A 21,610-nucleotide genomic window follows, 5' to 3' on the forward strand; every position below is an offset into this window, starting at 1 on the left:
TTAAAAGAAGAAACAAATAAACAAAATAAATTGGTTACATACGGTTCCAAAAACAATTTAAAATAACCTCTCTCTAGCGTTCATAACCTTCCTCTTTCCATTGTTAACCCGCCATTTAAATGCATACACAGGAGTAATGTCTTTAGACACATTCTCCATCAACTTTGCGAGATATACATCCTGTTTTGTCGTGTGCATTTTACTCGATTTCGGGAAGAAACTTTCCCGTCTCTCGTTCCCAAAAGTTTTTGGCACTGCAAAATGGGTGAAAAACATTTTTACAAGCAGTCCATATCCTGGACTCTCTCTCAACTTAATGCAATGATGCCTCTCCACGTCAGGTGTCAAGCGATAGACGTTGAACCTGCAAGGAAGCGCATGGTTTTTGGTTCCTGTCGAACTTTGAAGAAGATGAGCTAAACAAAAAAAAACCTTGAAAATGAATTCTAAAGAAAGTTTGAAATTGATCAAATCGTGTTTTTATTTTTATTGAACCCAATTTCGTCATTTTAGTGAACATTATTTATTAAATACTTAAAATTGTTTAATAAAATAACATTTTGGAGAAAATATCAAGTGATAAATTTATTAGAATCATCTTTGATCTTCTTTTTAGTTCAGCCTTCAATTTTCTGAATTAAGCGACTAATTTGACAGGGGAAAATTCTAAAAAATTCAGTTATTCTAATAAAAAGGAAAGAAAAGCGGAAAATGTAGAGAGAGAGAGAGAGCAAAGTTTAACCGCAAGTTTGGCTTCTTTTTTTATTAATACTTCTTTTCTACTTTTACAAAAACACGAAATAATTGTTTAATATTTAGGACTCCAATTTATCTTTTCTTGCTAAATCTATTATCGGATTTATCTGTTATCTGTTGGGCAGAGAGAGAGAGAGATTTAAAGGTGGTGGAATTGACAAGAACGCTGCAAACTCGTTAATAATAAAGGAATTTTCCCCAAATGAAAATATGACTTCCTCCTTACTCTGTAAAAGAGGAAGTATGGTTTTTTTTCAGCGGAAATTCTTTTTTATTTATTTTATTTTTTTGTTTTCTGAAGAAGATAAAAAATAGTTATTTTTTTCGTGGAAAGCTTTAAGTGAACACTCGTAGTTACATTTTTTAAAAGTAAACATCGCATTCGACATTAAGTTTTTGAACAAATTATAGCCAAGAAGATGATCCGTATTAAACGATACTTGGACAAAAAATGTGGAGACAATGAGTCAGAAACAAGCATAATAAACTTTAAGTAACCACTCTGAAGATGGATGAAGATCTGAAAACGATCAGTATGGCGTAAACTCTCAACGACTTCCTGTGCCATAGATTGAATTAACCTGCAAATTTAACTTCTTTTATTTTAAGAAGAATAAATTTTAGAGCACAATTATCTTTTTTTAATAAGAAAAATATAGTTAATTTAGATAAACCTGTGTCTATAATTCTTTCCTGAAATGCTAAACTGTTCAACATTTTCTTTGATCGACCGACAAACATTCTTGAAATTGACGCCAGAACAGCGTGTACCATACTTGACCTAGCACAATGGTTCTTTAGACGTAGTGGTTTTCGCGGTAATTGTTTCCTACAGTAACTATGTACGCTTCTAACAACCACAATGTTTCCATAAAGCTCACAGCATACACACTTTCATCATAAATGTTTAATTATTTTATTAGGTATGCTGTAATAATATATGCTTGTCTGTATACATGAAAGACAGAATTCAGATTTATCTAATTATATACGGGCATCATGTTTAAACATGTTTTCAAACTAATTAGGTATCCATTTGTACTCATAGAAATTTAATGGCAAAACTTCATACATCATGTATATGTTTGGAAATAATTGCTATTGTACAGATGGATACATTGGAGCGACTCAATAAGTTGAATAATTCGGAAAATGCAATAATTTGGGTGCAAAATGGTAAATATGGCTCTTTTACTGTTTTTTTTTGGGGGGGGGGACTTGACGGGAATTATTTGCATTATTTGAGTCTTTATGAATGGGAATAGAATATTTAAAAATTACTGGTCTCGAACTGGTACTTGGGAATGTTACTTCAGTTACAAAGGTGTTCAGCAAAAACCCTTTTTTTCTCTGATTTTTAGGGTGTTGTTCAGTTGAGGTTCGAGCTAAAGGCATACACACTTTCATCATAAATGTTTAATTATTTTATTAGGTATGCTGTAATAATATATGCATGTCTGTATACATGAAAGACAGAATTCAGACTTATCTAATTATATACGGGCATCATGTTTAAACATGTTTTCAAACTAAGCCTTTACGGCTTGAGCCTTCAGAGCTCGAGCCTCACAGCCCTCGAAGCTGGAGCCGTGAAGCTCAAGTTGGAGGCTCACAAAGTGCAAACCTTTTTAAATTCTTATGGAATGACGAGTAATCAATGAAAAACGAACATTTTAAAAATTATTGTATTCATTTATACAAAAATATGTAGAAAAATTCATTAGCTGCTGTAGCTTGATTTTATTTTAGGAAATGAATTCATTAATTAGTACAAATAAAATGCTTCATATAAAAAACAAAAAAAAACAGCTCAAGCCTTTTGAGCCGAGCCTTGGAGGCTCACCGAGCTCTCTGTGAGGCTTCAGCTCGTGCTCTGACTCGAGCCACTCGCTGAGTCCTTAGAGCTCGAACTTATAACCTTATAGCTCAGCTCTTAACCCTCAAACCACAAGATGCGGGTCGGATCCGACCCGAGGCAAAAATATATTTCCATTGTTCCTCCCACAATTAACTCTTAGCGATTAGATTCGGTATACCCTTTCTGTGAGTCCTTAGGAAGAGCCCACACTGTTTCCGCCGATTCGGTAAGTGTCACTCCGCTCTCTAGGTTCTTATTTTTGTCAGTAAGTCAGATTCTAGGTCGGATCCGACCCGACCTTGGTATTAACGTTATACGTTTCGTCCTGTACAAGTGGAACAAAAATGAAGAAAGTTACTCTGGAGATGCACGTTCGACGTTTCTTGCGTTTTCCTTGACGCAACCTCTTGTAGGAAAAAGACTGAAAAACGAGCGTTTTCCAAAGGAATTACTCCTTACGATTGGAAAATATGTCCTACTTGTTCCCACTGATAATGGCGAACAATCAAATGATTTATTTTCCATAACGATGCGATAATTTTGTTACCACACCACTATTTTACTGTAATTTTCATTCAACCTTTTTGTAAACTGTTTTATTTTTATTGAAACAAAGTTCCTTTTTCAAGTTCATTTCTTCATGTATTAGTCTATTCTAAGTTAATTGTGCCATAAAATTATACAATTTATTAAAAAATTTATACATTTTATATAGAAATAAATGTGTTATTTTGAGTTATATTTGAGTTTTTCACTGTAAGTAAGAAAATATAGTATCGGGTCGGATCCGACCCTACCTTAGTGTTCGTGTCACGAAAATTCATCTTGTGGTTTGAGGGTTAAACAACACTTGTGAAAACTGATATAGTGCGGTTGGTTGTAGTAAGTTGCCACAAACTACAGTATTTTAGATTGATTGGCGTTTATTTTCTTTGAAATTGAGTAGCCTTTTACTAGTTAATCAAGTCGATAAAACGATGGAGAATTAACAGGGAAGATTATCCCACTTCATGACGTACTCATTTCTATACCTGCCTCAGAATTTTCTTCGCACAAAACAGGACAAGCCAGTTTCTAAAATGTTGAGAAAACGATTTTGTTTTTTCTCTTCGAACTGAATTAAATTCATTCATACTGAAACTTCTGTTTGTATAGTTTTCTAAGTTAACAAGAGATAGTTCAAAATGCGAATAAGTGACTTGCAAGACACCTAATAAATCTAGATAGAGGTATTTAGAAAACTGTAGACGAAGTAGAAGTTCTTCAGCGAAAATGCTGCACAAAGTATTTTAAATTGTTTTTCCTTGAGGCAAAATTCAGAAAACGTCACTGACTGTTCTAACTGTTCCTGTGCATTGTTGAGAGTTATTTAGAGCTTGAATTATATTTAAAAAGCAAAAAAAAAACAATATTGTAATTTCTGATTCTCAATACTAAATTAAAAAGTTAAATCAGCGTTTCCCAACCTTTTTTGGCTCGCGTACCACTTGGTTGTACATCATGCTAAATTGTACCACTTCGTAAAAATGATTGTATTTCGTGAAATTTGTTATTCTGAGTGTGTTATTTTACTATTACTATCTTTATTTGTATAGAGATACCAATGTATCTGTTACAAAGGAGTTCCAAGTTCATCTTCACTTCATAAACTATGTAAAGTGTAAGATCTTAGCAATTCTAATTCTAGAAGGGGTTTGAAATCCAATCATCATTTGTATTTTCGAGTTTTGGAAAATACTCCATGAAAGACAATTTTAATCCTGTAAAATGTGCTATTATATTTTCTTGTATATCTTGATACAGACTTGTATAGACTAACCTTATTACTGTACATATTAACAACTTTACTGTATAATATTTATTATTAATTAAAATAATTTTTATGAATTATAGGAAAAAACGTTTCTACGATATTTGTATGTTTTAATTTTTTTAAATTTATTATGTCCGCCATTATTGATTATTTTCCGCTTACCACCAACCAGCAACTCGCGTACCACCCGTGGCGGCAGGTTGGGAAACGCTGAGTTAAATGATAAAGTAGTAACTTATATAATATTGTAACCAAGTATTTTATTGACTATTCAGTCGACATTCTAACTTCCAAGAATACTCTATTTCCATACACTGAGAAGAGAGAAGGTAATGGTAGGTGTTCACCAGAGATTTCTTTGTGGGAAAATTGCAAATATCTTTGGTATTAAGTTTTCTTTTATATATTTCAGGGTAGAAATTTCCCACATGTACGTTTCATTAGAAAAGGAACTAGCCGGGAAGTAGGTTTTTGGCTGGGGTAGAGAGAGAGAGGAACAGAGGGTTTGCACTCCTGCATGCCAATCGATACGTAAGGCCACGGTAGTCAAGCATTTTACATGCAACATAATGGAGAGGTCGCATTACTGTTCGTTCGGCATCCATGGCAGCATTGCCAACCTTCTCCAGTTATATTTTTATATCAGTCACCCACCCTCACTAACACACACCCCCAGTATATATATATATACAATATAGTCTAGGAGAAAAAAACAAAATACTGTAGTAGGGGGCACCGCCATTGAACCCTCATTTCCAAAAGTGGAAGGGGTTAATGTCGTCATGCTGATATAACCATGAGTTTGAGAACTGCTAGAACTGCTCTAACACTACCGGCTGGGTTTCCTAGGGGGCGGGCGCGGATAGAACTAAAACCCAACTATTGAAGGTTCTTTTTTTCTAGGGTACCCCTTAATGTTGGTATTGGTGAAGGGCCTAAACGTAAATAACTTCCGCTCGTTTATAAATCATAAAAGTGCCATTAAAGCTGATGAAGAAGAATAAGCATGTATATATATTAGTTCTGGAAAGGGAAGGCCTTCAGGGAGTGATATAGGAAACAAAGGGATTATGAGGCTAAGTTATTAGACGAGCAAAATATCTGGTTACTTTAATTTTAAATTTTTTTTTGGTTTGTTCGTTTGTCTATCATGTTGTCTTATCAAATTAATACTTAGTATAGTTACGCTAATGTCGTAATAGCAGAAGTTTGAGTGTATTCAGCGAATCAACATCGTTTTTTAATGTAAATATATAGGCTTCGTGGCCGTAAACGATTAAACTAAGGATTCTTCAGGGTTACAGTTTCTGTAACTCAACCAACCCGCATGGCCACGCCCTGAAGAGGACAATATATTTGTGGAAACGTTGGCAAAAAGACGAGTTTGTTTTTTATTTGACCGATTCCTCGCCAATCTTGAATCCTTAGTTTAATAGTTTTTTAATAGAATCTCTTCGTAATGTCCTTAATGAGAGGTTCTTTTCCTCCAGGTTAAGTGGCGGACTTATGCTTCATAGTCCTACTTTTCAACAATCACCAAGTTTTACCACTTTTAAAACAGATCTACAGGAAACGGTGAATACTATACAAGAAATTTGCCAGAAGTTGGCAATCAAAATCTTCACACCTGAAATATTGCTTTGGTAGTTGGTGGGGGGGGGGGATTTCGGTAACTTCCAAAAACAGGATTCAAGAGAAGTTTGAAAATTCCAAGCATCAGCTGTTTACAACTGTAATGAAGAAAAACCATCAATTAATAAAAAAAAGAGAAGTAATGTCTACTTTTCTCAGGCGAATCTTAACGACCAACTAACATTTAGAGGTTAAATGAGAGCCAGAAGCAGGTTCTTTACTATTAACTAAATTAGCTAGACATTAGGGTTTCGAACTGGGGGATCTCTCGCTAACTAATCCACGCTCTCTAACTAATATTTTGGTTAGAGAACTCATAAGCTCATCGGAAAAGAAGTTAGTGTGAGTGACTCAGATCGAATTTCCTGGCATTGTTGACCTCACAGAGAGTAGGTTGCTAACAAGGGAGTATCTAGACTTATTCACTATAACAGTACATCCCCATTCGAGATGAAAGAAAGCAATAACAAATAATTATAATCTCCTCAACCAAAAATTTAAACTTAATAATCACTCTATAATAAAGTTCCGTAGAGTACAGCATCCATTCTCTTCTTCCCTCTCTCTCTAGATACAAAAATACAATCATAAATCATTCTCTTTTCTTTTTGTCCACCATCTTAAACTTTTTTAAAGAGAAAAATAACAAAAAAAAAAATAAGAGAAAATGTTGGTGGGCCGTATCTTATATTTTTCTCACCTATTTTAATACTTGTATCGTCGGCGGTAGCGGCCCAGGCAGCCATTGCCTTGGAAAATATCCATTAAAGTTGGGATGCTGTAGATCCTAAGATGTGGGAAGGTTGATACTGACGTCTACACTGGGTATTAAAGTATGTTCACCGTTTGGCCAACTTGTAAAGTTTTCTCTAGCCGGTTTTTCCAGGTCTCCGCCCCCCCCCACACACCACAGGGCTCAGGATCTTACTTTTTCACCATACTTTATTAGCTTCTTCTCTTCGCTGTGCCATATATGAATTTTCTTCTTTTTTTTTTGCTCCCAACAAGAGACGTGTTTTTCCAAGGTGTTAATGTGAGAAGGTGAAAAAAGAACCACTATCTAACGGCGAAGGTAGCTGGAAGAGAATCAACTTTCTCTTTTCCAAGCAATCTAGGACAACAGTGGGTTGCAGGAGTTTTAGAAATTTAGATTAACCTACGGCTACCGGGAAGGAGAAATCCCATTTCCGACCGCCTTGGCAAACAATATGTTGTAAGATAGGACAGCACAAATCTTACGTAGAAATTACTATAGATATACATATTTTTAACGCTATTTTGATCAGTGGCGGGTGTTGGTCTAGTGGTCAAGAGCTTGGCTTTGTGTGTGAGAGGTCTCCCAGTTCGAATCCCGAGTATGACTACTTTTTATTTGTTAGAAAAAATTGTTTATATAGAAAAATATGAGCTTCCGCACCCTGGCCAAGACACCTAATTGGTAGTTGGATATTAAGCTCCGTTTACAAAAAATAGGCGATTACTTTACACTATTTTGACCCAAACAGAACTTATCAAAGTGGAGAAAATTCAATTTCGAATTTCAGCAGCGATCTCACCCAGCATCTCCCTTCAGCAGCAGGGGCAATAGAAAGAAAGAATATATATCTATTGTAACATTATGAGAAACTTTATTTTATTTTAGTAAATACTTGCTTTTTGAAAGCCGGTTATACCGTCGCACCCTAAGACGTACTAAGCAGTCCAAGATTTAATAACCAGCCGCCAGGCATTGCGACGTGAAGAGCAGACGGTCTGTGTGGGTGGCAAGGAGAGAACAGGACGAAAAAAGAGGATTTCTTTATTTTTTTTCTTTTATTTACACTGCTCATTTTCTCAGCTAGTTCAGTTGGTAGTTAGTTGCTCCCTTGTTACTTTGGGAAGCAGCAGGAGTTGGACGGCCGCTTCTCTGTGTTCTACTCCGTCTCTCCCTTTCTCTTCACTCCAAGATAGGAATGTAATAACCTCCCTTTCGATATTAAAGTGACATATTAAAAAAAAGAAAATAAGCCTAGACTCATGCGATCTCTCAACCCTCTGGTTATCTTTGTACTCTGGTGTATCTCTTTGGGCAACATTCGCCTGAACAAGAACGCACACAGTGGAAGCGGCATTCCCTTGGCCTTCAGCCTATTTATGTTTATGAGTTTTTTATCAATTTTCTTGCCTCATTCTCCATCTCTCCAGAGCCATTCTTATACTTTCCCCTAGCCTCCCTCTGCCGCTTCTTTTTTGCAATCATCCATCTCTTCTGTTCGCGAGAGACATTTCCTTTCTGATATTTTTTTTCTCTACTTTCAATATCAGAAAAGGGAAATAAGTTGTTTAAGAGCATGGGTTGGGGAGAACCAGCTTACATAAAGGAATAAACGAGACAAAATAAATTAGCATGGCTTCAGAGAAGTTTATTTAAAATTTTACTGATCGTATCCAGGAAATAAATATATTTTCAGGTTCCGAGTACCTGCTTCGTGGCTGAAAAAATGATCCTAAAGAACAGATAGAATACTTTCTTGTATCAATAAAGGTTGTTGACCGGAGGTGCTTTGAAGGCTGTAAGGTAAGGAATAACCGCGAGGCCTTCCTGGAACAAGAACATCTTCCATTTAGCGGAAATTCCTTTTCTCGAATAAAAACGTCAAAGAAGACGTTCTGGAACCTGGGATACGGAGATTTTTTTTTTTTTTTACTTTATTTATTTTCACAACTGCAGTACATTTCTGCAATAAGTGAAGCTGGATACAGCATGATACATAGAATAAATACATGAATAGCATGAGGGGAGAATTCACCCAAATGGTTAAACCCCTAAAGAAGAACAGTTCACTATTGTACACTAGCGTTTACTTCATTGGAAAGATGGCGTGGCCACCTGTGCTTCAATCATCTTGGAGTATTTCCAGGCAATGCAGTAAGTTGGGATACTAGAGGATTAGGATGGTGAGGTAATTGAAGTGTGGAGTTTAATGTAAAGGGATCTTGCAACTTCTGAAACATAAGGAACAAGGAAATCTCGGGTTTTAGTATCATTGTGAAGATAAGTCGTTTATTCTGTAGTGAGAGCTCAGATCGCTTGTCGAGAAGTCTAAAGAGATGTTTGAATCGTTTGTTTAGGTTCTTTCCTTTTAAGTCTAGTTTGTGGATTCCAGGTTAGGCGTTTGTCCATGAACAGTCCTAGGTACTTAACACAATCTGCTGTGGGAAGAGGAGTGAGCTTTAGGTAAACGGGTGGAAGAATGGTTCGCCTTAGGGAGAATGTAATGCAATTACATTTGCTTTCATTGATTTTAATTCTCCATTTCATTAGCCAAAGCTCAAGAGAGTCTAAATTGGGATTGAAGGGAGCGATAGGCAAGGACCGGGGTCTTCATGAGGAGAGAGGATCGCCGTATCATCGGCTTAAGTAAAAAAAGTAGGTATGAGGATTGGTAGGACTATCAGCGGTGTTCCTGGTGTGGAGTAGAGGCCCAAGGACACTTCCCTGGGGAACACCTGCACGAACTGTGAGAGAAGGAGAGTAGAATTCCACAATCGGGAAAATTAAATCAAATAATTAGCTCTTATCTCAAAGGTAAATAGAAAAAGCATTGAAGAATTACACCTAACAAAACCCATATTAGCTTAAGACAAAGTCAAGAAAATGAAGAAGGCTGGTATTACCTTTGGAGTCCATATTTAGTTCAGTTTCAGTGGTTTGTGGCCGATACAAGGATAGTTAATAGATTCAGTAGAATTAAATTCATAATGGCAGAAAGAGCAGGTAGTGTAAGTGTGTTCACACTAGTTCTTTTTTTTTTGGAAGAATTAATAATGGTGGGAGAATCACTTCCGCAGTATTATGGGAGGAGACGAACCGTGGAAAAACCATGTCTTCCGCACCTCCCAATGGCTTCAACCAACCAACCAGTAGTGTGTGGTAACTGGGAACGCGATGGCAAGCCACTTCCGCCGGATATTACGTCATCCCGACGGCGGCAGCGAATGAGGAGTCTTTCTCTCTCTCTCCCCCTCGGACACACATACACCCACTCTGTTGTAAACAACAGTGTGCACACACCAGCCTGACCACGCTCTGCACGTTATCCAGTTGGAAAGCACATGGTACTGCTGCAAGGCCGGACGCCTGAGGCAACACACTATGGTTTAATTTGTCCACCAGTGAAGCCCTCTCGCAGACTAGCTCTCACACCAGTGTACTAAAACATTACGATCTTCCACTAGCTGTGGCATAAGTTTTGGGTGTTGCAACCTTTTTGATTTATGTGGCAAACACAGGTGTATTGGTGTGGATTACGTGCAGGATAACGCATGGTCTGTTGCATAAAGGAGACGATGAATTTAATAAAATTGACTCCCTCTAATGACTCAATACCTTTCTCTCATTTTCTCCCGCATAAATTTTAGTTACCGCCCCCAGCACCCAAGAACAATAAATTATGAAATAGAAACCTAATGGTGAAACTAATAATTTCATTTGAAAACTAATGTTCAATTTAACGATTTCCTTTGAGGAATTATGAAGCTTTTTAAACTTATGTTTTGAAAAGCTCCTTAGAAATTAAAGCTAGTCTGATGGACGATAAGCCCATCCAATTGAAGTACATAACAAGATGTGATTGTTGTGGTCAAGATCCACGAAAGAAGGAAATAGATAAATATAAAAACCACTGTTGAGGACCAACATCTTTGAAATATTTGTGAATAAAATAAGAACACTTTTTAAACACCAACGATTCCCAAAATAAGACTTCAAAGAGTTCAAAATTATTACTCTAGGAGAATAACAGTATCAATTACGTTCTTTTCTGCTTCTAGCTGTAATCAAAATACTGGAAGCTAGTGTTAAAATATTAAAGAGATAAATTTATTTTTTAAAAAATGGATTAGTTATTTTCAGCTAGATATAGGTTAATAAAAAAGAAAGAATAAAATGGAGTCTCCATCGCTCTAATTATGACGTTCTATTAAGTAAATTATGTATAAGAAGAATGAAGCAGAAAAGCCAAGGGGATAAACAGAGGCTGGAAGTTGCAAACACAAAACAAGACTTGTGGAGAAAAGAACATTCAAAACAATAATACGTAAAGTAACTATGGAAGATATTTTGTACAGATCTTTTGTGTTATACAATAAGAAACTTGAGAATCCTAAAATCCTCATCCTGTTTTGTTCAATGTATAATTAATCCTTGAAAAACAACTCACTTCCTTCACCAGTATAAACAAGTACATTATAAGGAAGAAAGCGAAAAAATAAAAAAGATTGCATAACGCTAAGCTTAGCCTGGTGCAGTAACCCCACCCTGGCGAAGTAAGCCACCCTGGTGTAGTCGACAGTAAACCGGATTACTCATAATTACAATACTAATGACAACGCAAAGAAACGTTCTTTGAGGAGAATGAGGAATATATTTGTTTACTGGACGTTATTGTAAACAAGTTCTAACAGGCACCGCTTTATATATTATGGTGATGAACTCTTCCTTAAGAAATATGATTATTTCTTTATCTTTTCACTAAAAAACTTGCGACTTATCTGCTTGTACATTTTAGTAGCTAGAACATCATTCTTCCAGTCTCCTGGAACTATCCAGCTTTAATTACGTGATAAAGATCCAACAATTTCATGTCTTCAATTAATTATTACCAAGTTTTTTTCTGTCCTTGAAAGGTCTTGACGCCATTATTCCCTATCCTTTACAGAGTTACATCTTCTGCTTTTGCATTGCAGCCCAAAATTCTCCTTTATATCGACTACCACCAAAAGGATTGCTTCATATACCTATTTCGGACCAAGATCTCTTTCCATTTGGTGAAGGCATCCCTGCCACCGAAGCCTATCTAAACGGCAACACTCAAGATACTCCACTTCTTTAAAAAGTTTTCTCTGATCAGCATTTAGTTATCTTCTGCATTGTACCAATGATAGTTCTCAATACTCGCCTTCCCGCGAGACCTGCAAAAGCTAATATGCATTATGGTACTGGGTTCGATTCCCGGTCTTGGGATTTAATTTAATGGTTAAATGAGAAACAGTAAAGTAGTAGTTTAAATTGGTAGTTGGACGTTAAGCCCCGCCTGAAAAAAAATAGGCGATTACTTTACTTTACTTTTACTAGCCTTCCCCAACAATTCGTAGCTCAAATCATGAACAGTTCAGTGAATTATCTTATACCTTAGCTTACCAATTAAGGCTACATGCCATGAGCACTCTCCTCTAAACATGAAGCTCAAGAAATGAGAGGTATCCAAAAGTGTGGTAGTAAAAGAAAAAAGAACAGCGTGACAGAGAACAAATTCAGATCAACCAAAATAATTTTAAAGCCGAGATTCTGCTAGATTGGATTCACAGATTGTAATTGCGTTGGTAGCGACATGTAATCCGAAAGAATTCATTCATTCTTCGAAGCACTTCCAGAAGGAAGTCAGTCAAGAAGTTTTCGCCGAATAATGTGACTGAACAATATTGAAAATACGATTAAAGGTAACTTGGGTTATCATAAGTCTTCTGCTCGCAGCCAAGCCACAGATGAAGAATATGGTATTGGTATAAGAAATATAATTAGCTGAATTCACTGATTTTAATGTTGACGATAAATGAATATAAAAACTGTAGAACACAGACATAATTAAGATCAAATAAATTAATAATAGAAGAATCTGCAGGAAGTGCTCAAGGGAGTCAAAGCAAGTTGACTGACTGTGTCGTATTTGCAAGAGTATTATTATATAGTCTTTTAAAACCGGCCCCTCTCTAAGTAGAGAATGTGTGGGGACTATACCGCTGCACATGATGAGTATTATATAGGTAGTTGATGTCTGGAGCAAGAGAAACTAACCGAGAGAGAGAGAGAGAGAAAGAAAGAAAGAAAGAAAGAAAGATACGTTTATTATGCCCTGGGACTCATGTCCCTTAAGGGCAACAAAAATAAATAAAATTTATATGATAAACAGAAAAAAACTCTCGGTTAAAATAATAAATATAAAATAAAATCCAAACAACTGTTCACAAAAAATTATTTACAATAAATATAAACTAATAAGAAAAAATTATAACTTTCACAACTAGAATAAATAATAAAAATAAATAAATAAACTATTTCCTCCTAAATTCCTGTAATAAGTAGTCATAAAATAAAAATCTGAAATTAAAAATTGTTTTCCTGTTCGTAAGGTCCGTTGGTAGGTCGTTCCACAGTCTACAGGCAGTAACGAAAAAAGAATTCTGATAGGTAGCAGTCCTGTAAGTTGGTATGTACAGTCTGGTGTGGACAGTCCTTGTAGTCCGTAAGTCCAGTACACCCTTAGCAGTAAACATGTCAAACAGATATCGTGGAGTCTGCGTCCTAAACAACTGGTATAGAAAATTGCCCTTAAAATATTTCCTGCGGAACTCAACATTAAGCCACCCCAACTCATGGTAATGTGCTGTTATATGTTCGTCTTTTCGCACATTTAATATAAAACGGACACATGAGTTTAGTGATCGTTTTAGCTTTAAGTTGAGTTCCGCAGTCAAATCAGCGTACACTAGGCAGCAATAATCCAAATAAGGGAATATCAGTGTACTGACCAGCTGTCTACGGAGCGGTACAGGTAGCAAGTCTTTGTGGAGTCTTAGCTGGTACAGTGACTTGTAAATACTATTTGAAATATCACTGACATGATTATTCCAGGACAGTGTATTCGAAATAGTCACTCCCAAACATCTAGCAGACTCCACATAAGGTATTGCAATGCTATCATTTACAATAATTTTCGGTACTATATCCAGCTTAATAGAACTTATATATCTGTTACTGCCAATTATCATTGCTTTAGATTTAGAAATATTAAATGAAATAAAATTACACTTTGTCCAGTTATAGATAGCTTCTACATCCGCCTTGACTTTTTCTATTCCATCTTCTAATTCTGACGGTAGACAGTGTAAATATATTTGCAAATCATCTGCATAAAGCGCATGTTTACAATTTTTCATTACATTCCATAGATCATTAACATATAAACAGAACAGAAGAGGACCCAAAACAGAACCCTGAGGCACTCCGGAATTGACTGACTCCCACGAAGATCTTTCTCCATTACCACCAATCACTAACTGGTTTCGGCTACAGAGATATGACTCAAACCACGACAAAGCAGAATACGAAAAATTTAAAAGTTTTAATTTGTGAAGCAATAAGGAATGATTGACTGATTCAAAGGCCTTTGAAAAGTCAAAAAGCACGAGAATAGTAACCATTCTTTTGTCTATAGCCAAACGAATGTCATCTGTTATCTTCAATAGCAGACTCTGTGTACTATGTCCTTTCTGGTAGCCAGACTGGAATGGATCTAATAAATTATTAGTTTTTAAATATTCTTTCATCTGGTTACATACAATTCTTTCCAAGGGCTTGGAAACTGCTGGAAGTAAAGATATAGGACGTAGTTCATTTAGAGAGGAAGGAAGCTTAATTTTTGGAAGAGGACGAATGAGAGATTGTTTCCATATTGATGGGTATTTTGAATATGTTAGAGAAAAATTATAAATTTCTAGTAAAGGAGATATAATGGACGGCATTGATTTTTTTATAAAGTCTATAGGAATTTCATCTGCACCCTTTGCATTAGACTTACTGTGAAAAAGGTTCGACATAAGTACATCAAGGGTTATGTGTTTGAAATAAAATTGTTCTTGACTGACACTGGCCACCGGATACACTACATTGGAGAGATCCCAGATATTAGTGTCATTAACAAAGCTGGCAAAGTATTTATTAATTTCATCACAGCTGAACGGTATATTAGTCTGTTGTGACTGAGATTTAATTAATCCAAGTTTCCTCAACTCATTCCAAGTTACCTTGGAGTCAGTGATAGCTGAAAATTTAGTGGAGTAGAATGTCCGTTTAGCCTTTCTAATTATATTTTGTACTTGATTTCTCTTAATTTTATACTTCAAATAGACAGTATCATCACGCGTTCTAATAAATGCCCTACGTAACTTATCGCGTTCACGCATCAAACTACGAATTTCATCCGACAGCCAAGGCGCTGATGGTCGCTTGATATTAACAGAACGTAAAGGAGCATGATTGTTCATTGTCTCAATTATAAAGTTATTAAAGAATTGTACTTTATCATCTATATCTGAAGACTGATAAAAGGAATTCCAGTCACAGTTCTGAAGGTCAATTAAATATTCTTCAGTGACAAAATGTCTAAAATCTCTGAAGGAAATTACCCCATTAAGTAAACGAGTCACTTTAAAAGAATACCTTATTTGAATCAAATCATGATTCGAAAGAAAAGAAACCGGAAGTTGAGAATGTTCTATAACTTTGTCAGGGTCGTCAACAATAAATATATCTAGCCAGGTGTGCGAGGATGATGTATGATGGGTAGGATAGAATGGAACCAGGAACAAATTACACTCATGTATAAAATTACTGACATAACTACTGTCGAATGTAACTGCATTCATATCAGTATTCCAATCACCCACAATAATTAAATGCTTATAATTCTGATTGTATTGCGAGAAAACTTTCTCAAAATCAGAAATAAATCCTATTTTAGGGGGACGGTATAGAACAGTGAATAGTAATTTAGAAGCTTCATGGCCCTTAATCTCAACAACAAGAAACTCAGGGCGAGAAGAGTAGAGCGCTGGAGAAGTGGCTAATACTTTTGTGTGCAATGAGTGGTGAACAAACAGACCAACACCTCCACCCACCCTACCCAAACGATCCCATCTGATAAGGTTATAATCATGTAAACTAACAACCGTATCATTAATATGTGGTTTTAACCAGGTTTCTGAAAGAGCTATGATATGATAAAAATGTTTTGCGAAAAAGTGACGAAATTCATCAATATGCGCAACCAATGATTGACAGTTAACATGACATACTAATAAATTATCTACCATAATCATTGTAAAAATCAACTCCAAAATCATTCCTAATTAAGAAGTAAATGTAAACAATATATAAGTGTTGTACCTGTGTGTCTAATTTTAAATAAAAATACAAATCAAAATTAAAGAGAACATAACGTGAAATATTAGTAAAATAAAATGAATACAATTTGATACAATAAAAATAAAACCTTCTGTTGCTAGAGAAATAACACTTTTGACAGCTGAAGTTTTCCTTATTTAATTTCATATAGTAAATGAAAGAGTAACATAATGAGAGAGCTGAATTAATACGCATTGCAATACAAAATTTAACAGACATCCGATCTCATTGAGATGGTATATCATCTAGTTTATGCACCACTATCACAGGAGCACCATCAGCTTTCCTAATGAGCACCCTACCGTTTTTCACCCACACATATTTTACAATATTTGATTTTTTCGCGGCACGAGCCGCACCATAGAGTTTCTTGAAGTACGGAGTGAGGGATTCATTGATGTAGATAATATGATTCTCTTGTGTAGCCCAACCGATGTGCCTAGTAGAGAAGTCCCTTTTTACTTTTCTTCTAGTGATAAGGTCATCTCTAGTGCACTGCCTCAGGAAAGTAGCTATGATGGGAGGTGGTCGAGGGGGGTCAACAATACTTGGACCTGGTTTAGCTCTATAAACAAAATCGACCTCTCCAACATTGACATCTAGAGCTGTTCCTATTTTGTTTAACAAATCATTCGCATTCTCTCCCTGAACCAGTGGCACATTATGAATTTCTACGGTTTTACTTCTTGAGGCCTGTTTTAACACCTCAACTGTCACCAGTAATTCTGACACTTTACCTTCAAGTGCTTTTTTCTCCGAAGTGAGTACATCTACTTGAGCAATGAGAGAATCAACCTTTGCCTGTAAAACATTTACAGTGGTCGTATTCTCTTGTATAGAGGTATGACAATCATCTAACGACTTTAAAATGTCCGCATTTTGTACCTTTTGACTCTCAATAAAATTATTGAGTGCAGAGGTGTTATTCTGAATCGCCTTGAGTACTTCATTTAACGCAGACATTTCACCGCCAGAAGTTATTTTAGTGGGAGCTGGAGATGCTGGTGTGGAATCAGTACGAGCAACTCGCATTTCTTTATTACAAGCATTACAGAACCATGCTTTATTTAAATCTTTTAACGTGGACCAATCCGCAGGTGTGAAGCCAACACACTCCAAATGAAACAATAGATTGCATTTGTCGCACCGTGCGTGAGTAACATTTGTTGCACGAGTTAGTATAACGAGAGAGAGAGAGAGAGAGAGAGAGAGAGTTTGAGCATGTTCACGCAGGCTAGTTGAGATTTTTCAGGTTATTCACCCATTTAAATATTTTATTTTCACAATACAAATCAACTATTATTTAGTTTTAACTAATATGGACATAGATAGGGCGAGAGAAGAGAAAAGATGCACCTTAATAGTGTGGAGAGAAGAGAAAGATGCACCATTATAGTGTGGAGAGAAGGATAGACCAGGGATAAACTGCACCCGCCACCACTACTTCATCCTAGTCCGCCATCTTTACTGAGCCAAAAGCCTCCTTTTTACTCTACTGCTAAGAAAGAACTGACATAAACGAAAAACAGATTAAACGAATGTTGGATCCCATAAAAGAAAAACTAACTGTAGCCCAGCTAATTTGCATTGAACTTCATAACTCAGCAGATCATATTGCTGAGAAACCAAGAACTAGTTTTGGGTGGCGAAAGAAAGAGAGAATAGAAAACAGAAAGAAAGATTGTAAATGTTACCAAAATTTCTTTCGAAAGTGGCCATCATCATGTCAATTGTGTAAAATTAGAAATCCCTTTTGTTTAATAACAGCTAAGAGAAAGACTGAGACCTTGGAAGTAGAGGAGACGATTACAGTAGCGCAGGTTGTAGGCACAGTATAACCTTTTCAATTATCCCCTTCTTTATCGCTCCCACTTTTCCAATCTATCTTCTAGGTAGATGTAGTAGAATGTACCAACCGACCAAACCCTGGTAGTGAACAAGGAAATTATGGAGAATTTTTTTTTAAAATAATATTCCTTTCCTTTCGCTTCAATTCCTCTATTTTTTTTTCCAACATAATTCTCTCCCATCTCATCGTGATCATCAGTAGGAGTTCACAAGTCTTCCCTTCCAGTAACAACCTAGCCAGCAATACCCAAACCACTTGGCTCCTCTCTCAGTAATCCCCTTTACAACAGCCATACACGCGTACCTCCGAGTATATAGAGACAGACACATAAGCTTATTAGCTTGTTAAAAAAAAAAAGAAAAGAGAAAAATGGATGTAGGAAAAATTTCATGACATACACTATATCTTTTTTTCCCCTAATACCTGCAGGAACACACACACACAGAGCTATGGTATCTTTCAGTCAGAGGAGAAAGGTTTTTCCCAGAGACGTCACCAGTCGAATTTTTATTAATATTGACGGTTGATTCTCTCCTCCTCCTCACAGCCATGACTTTGAAAAGAAGGTGTATGGCAGTGAGGGGTAGAGGTAAAGTCTACCTCTACTGTCAAAAAAAAAAACATGTGCTGAGAAGAAAAATGGATAGAACAGGAAGAATGAGAGAGATGAATAGAGAAGCCAGTGGCCGTGGTAAGCCTTGGGATAGAAGGGAAAAAGCTTGGAAAAACCTGGCGTACCGTAGCGTGCCCAGTTCTATAAAGAGGGAGTCCTTTCCGTGGTGGGACAAAGTAGGATCTAAGCCCAGTAGGAGGGGTGATCTGGAAGCGAGCGCATGCGTTGAAACCATAGTGACGCCCTAACAAAAAATCTCCCTCCGCCGCCTTATTCATTCGTTACGCACATATACTTAGAAAAAAAAAAAAAATACACCAACTCACACACACGTACACGAGCACACATGTGTATATACACACAAAATCGAGGAGCAATAGCCCCAGTCAGCGGGGGAGAGGGAGGGAATTCTCAGGGTAAGAGCCTGTGAAGGGGGTGTACGGTAGAGAGAAAAAAAAATGATGAAAAAACTAAAATGGCTACCCCACACAGCTGAGTTTCCTTCACTAAAAGTTCCAGGGGACAGAAGAGGCGAAGCAGGGAGACAGCTTTGGCGGGACAAGTGTGCGCCACATGATGGTTGAGGCGGTGGCGGGAAAAAAAAAACTTCTTCCCTCAATCCTTCTCGCCCGGCTCAGTGGTACCACCACACCCCTCTCTATATATATATATATATAATTTCATCATGAAGCAAGCGACTCCCCTGCCTGCCCGGTCGCTGCATATAGAGTGATCAATAAATAGGACTGATTGTGCTTTCTGGCAGCATAAGAGCAGCCTCTCTCCAAGCTCGCCCACATCCATGGACTCTTCTCAGCCATGGACCGTCTGACACTCTAATTTTCTTTCTTTTTTTTGTTAGCCAGAGCGCTTCTTGTTATTTGTTAATTGTTTACCTGTTGAGCCTCTCTCACTGAGTGCTACACAGTGGCTAGTTAATTTGCCTCTCTCCTCTTTTTTTTTCCAGCTCCACTCCCCCTTCTGGTACCGGAAGTATTAAGATACCCACAAATTTAGCTACAAACTTTTTCCAGAAATATTCGATTAAAGGAACGTTTGAGAGAGAGGAGAATCGGGATGTACCACTTTAAATACTATTTCGTGGCTACGTACTATTCTATAAATGACTACGAGGGGCGAGGGGCACTATTTATATTTTGAGCCTAATAATAAAAAAAACAAAACAGTAATTTGTCATTGAAAATGACTTTATTGTTTTTCAAAATATTCTCCTTTATGATCTATACACTTCTGCATGCGTTCGAACCACTTGTCTAAACATTTTTTCCATTCCGCTTGAGACACCTCCAAAACATGGTTTTTGAATGCATCAACGGCTTCTTCTGCCGACGAAAATCGTTGTCCACGTAATTTATTCTTGAAGTTCGGAAACAAAAAGAAGTCATTTGGTGCCAAATCAGGACTGTACGGCGGATGAACCATTAATTAGATTTTTTGAGCGCTCAAATAGTTCGGTTGTTAGACGAGATGTGTGACAGCTGGCATTGTAGATACTATTCAGGACGATTAAATTGGTATTTGAAATTCCCAGTTAAAACAAAATTTCTTAATTACGATAAAAGTAGCTCTTCTTTGAATTGGAGTTTTTACTTCTATTGCATTTTCTCGCATAAACTAACGCTGTCGTTTTTCTTTGTGCTTCTAGTCTGTGTACAATTGTGTAGAATTGATGTTAGTTCGCTTCTTTAAAACAGGTTTACTGCAATAAAACGGTCAAAGAAGATCGCTGTGGTCTGAGAAGTGCTCTTAACATAACTTTTAAAAAAATCGAAGTCTTTACGTGGGTAAAGGTGAATATAAGAATTCTTCCATTCAAATGGGTCATCTTCAATCTCCTAATTTCAGCGAAATATTGCATTCTCACTCATTATTTGAGGTTATAAACCGTAAAATTCCCTGAAATGACACATTAGAGTTAGAGAAAAGTCCTCAGGAATTCCTGTACCTCTAACTTCCTTAAATAAGCAGTTAAATGAAAACATTTAAAATAATTAGCTGGAATGATTTTTCGAAGTTATTGAGAAATTTGAAGAACTCATTGAATCCGTTGTAAATGTTACAAGAATTTTAGGTCCATAAGAGTAAAAAATATTAGCAATAAAAATTTTAGATTTAGATCTAAACTATAATAAAACGGTCAAAGAAGATCGCTATGGTCGGAGAAGTGCTCTTAACATAACTTTTAAAAAAAATCGAAGTCTTTACGTAGGTAATGGAGAATATAAGAATTCTTCCATTCAAATGGTTATCTTCAATCTCCTAATTTCAGCGAAATATTGCATTTTAGACGTGCACCGTATTTAGTGGAAGCCGTACAAGACATTTACGGAAATTCTACCAAAAGCAATCAATAAAAAAAATGGTTTAATGGTACATCTAATTGATGTATGTTAACCAACTTCCCTTACATTGGGTCTGCTGACAAAACCTAATCGAAATATCGAAATTATATGTCCTGGAAACATTCGATTTCGTGATATGATGACTAACATAATGGAGATGCAGCCACCAGGTGACATTGTCCTTGAAACTGTTAGAAGCTCAACAGTTTCAAACTATAAATAAGAATATAGTTGCAAAATTTACCTATAAATATACTCTTGGTTGTTAATTTAAACCACTTTAAAAGTGGCAGGTGTTTATTTAAATTTAATGTTGAACATTTAAAATAAAGGTACTTAAATGTATTAGCAATATCATTAAAATATGAAGTTGGAAAGGTGCAGAAACGCGGGTGATGAGAGGGAAGCTGCAGGACGAAGGAGAAAAGAAAATTATGGCATCAACTGCAAACATCTGGTTCCGTTAATAATTCAATTTATTTTTCAACTAGATATCCATCTTTATTTTATTTATTTCTTTTCTCACTAACCCACACTCTTTCTCATTTAATTTATTTTTTTATTTTCTCTTTTACAGAAAATGTTAACTTTTCTCATACTGCTCGTGAGAAGATTGTAATTCTAATTTGGTAGATTTTTGGCTTTCAGTCTAAACCGGAAATGAGCGAGATCCTTAACGTACGTAAAACTGTAATTTTAAACATTTATTTCAGAGTTTTCTTA

The 21,610-nt window shown here is 36.3% G+C and overlaps 1 protein-coding gene across 3 annotated transcripts in view; it reads right to left on the minus strand.

Moving 5' to 3' along the window:
* MESR6 (misexpression suppressor of ras 6) overlaps positions 1-21,610 on the minus strand; it is a 906,147-nt gene that overhangs the window by 14,106 nt on the left and 870,431 nt on the right. The gene's annotated exons all lie outside the window — the stretch shown is intronic.

Source organism: Rhodnius prolixus, unplaced genomic scaffold (genome assembly GCF_049639745.1).
Source record: "Rhodnius prolixus isolate KJV_2025 unplaced genomic scaffold, Rpr scaffold_1, whole genome shotgun sequence".
Classification (NCBI taxonomy): domain Eukaryota; kingdom Metazoa; phylum Arthropoda; class Insecta; order Hemiptera; family Reduviidae; genus Rhodnius; species Rhodnius prolixus.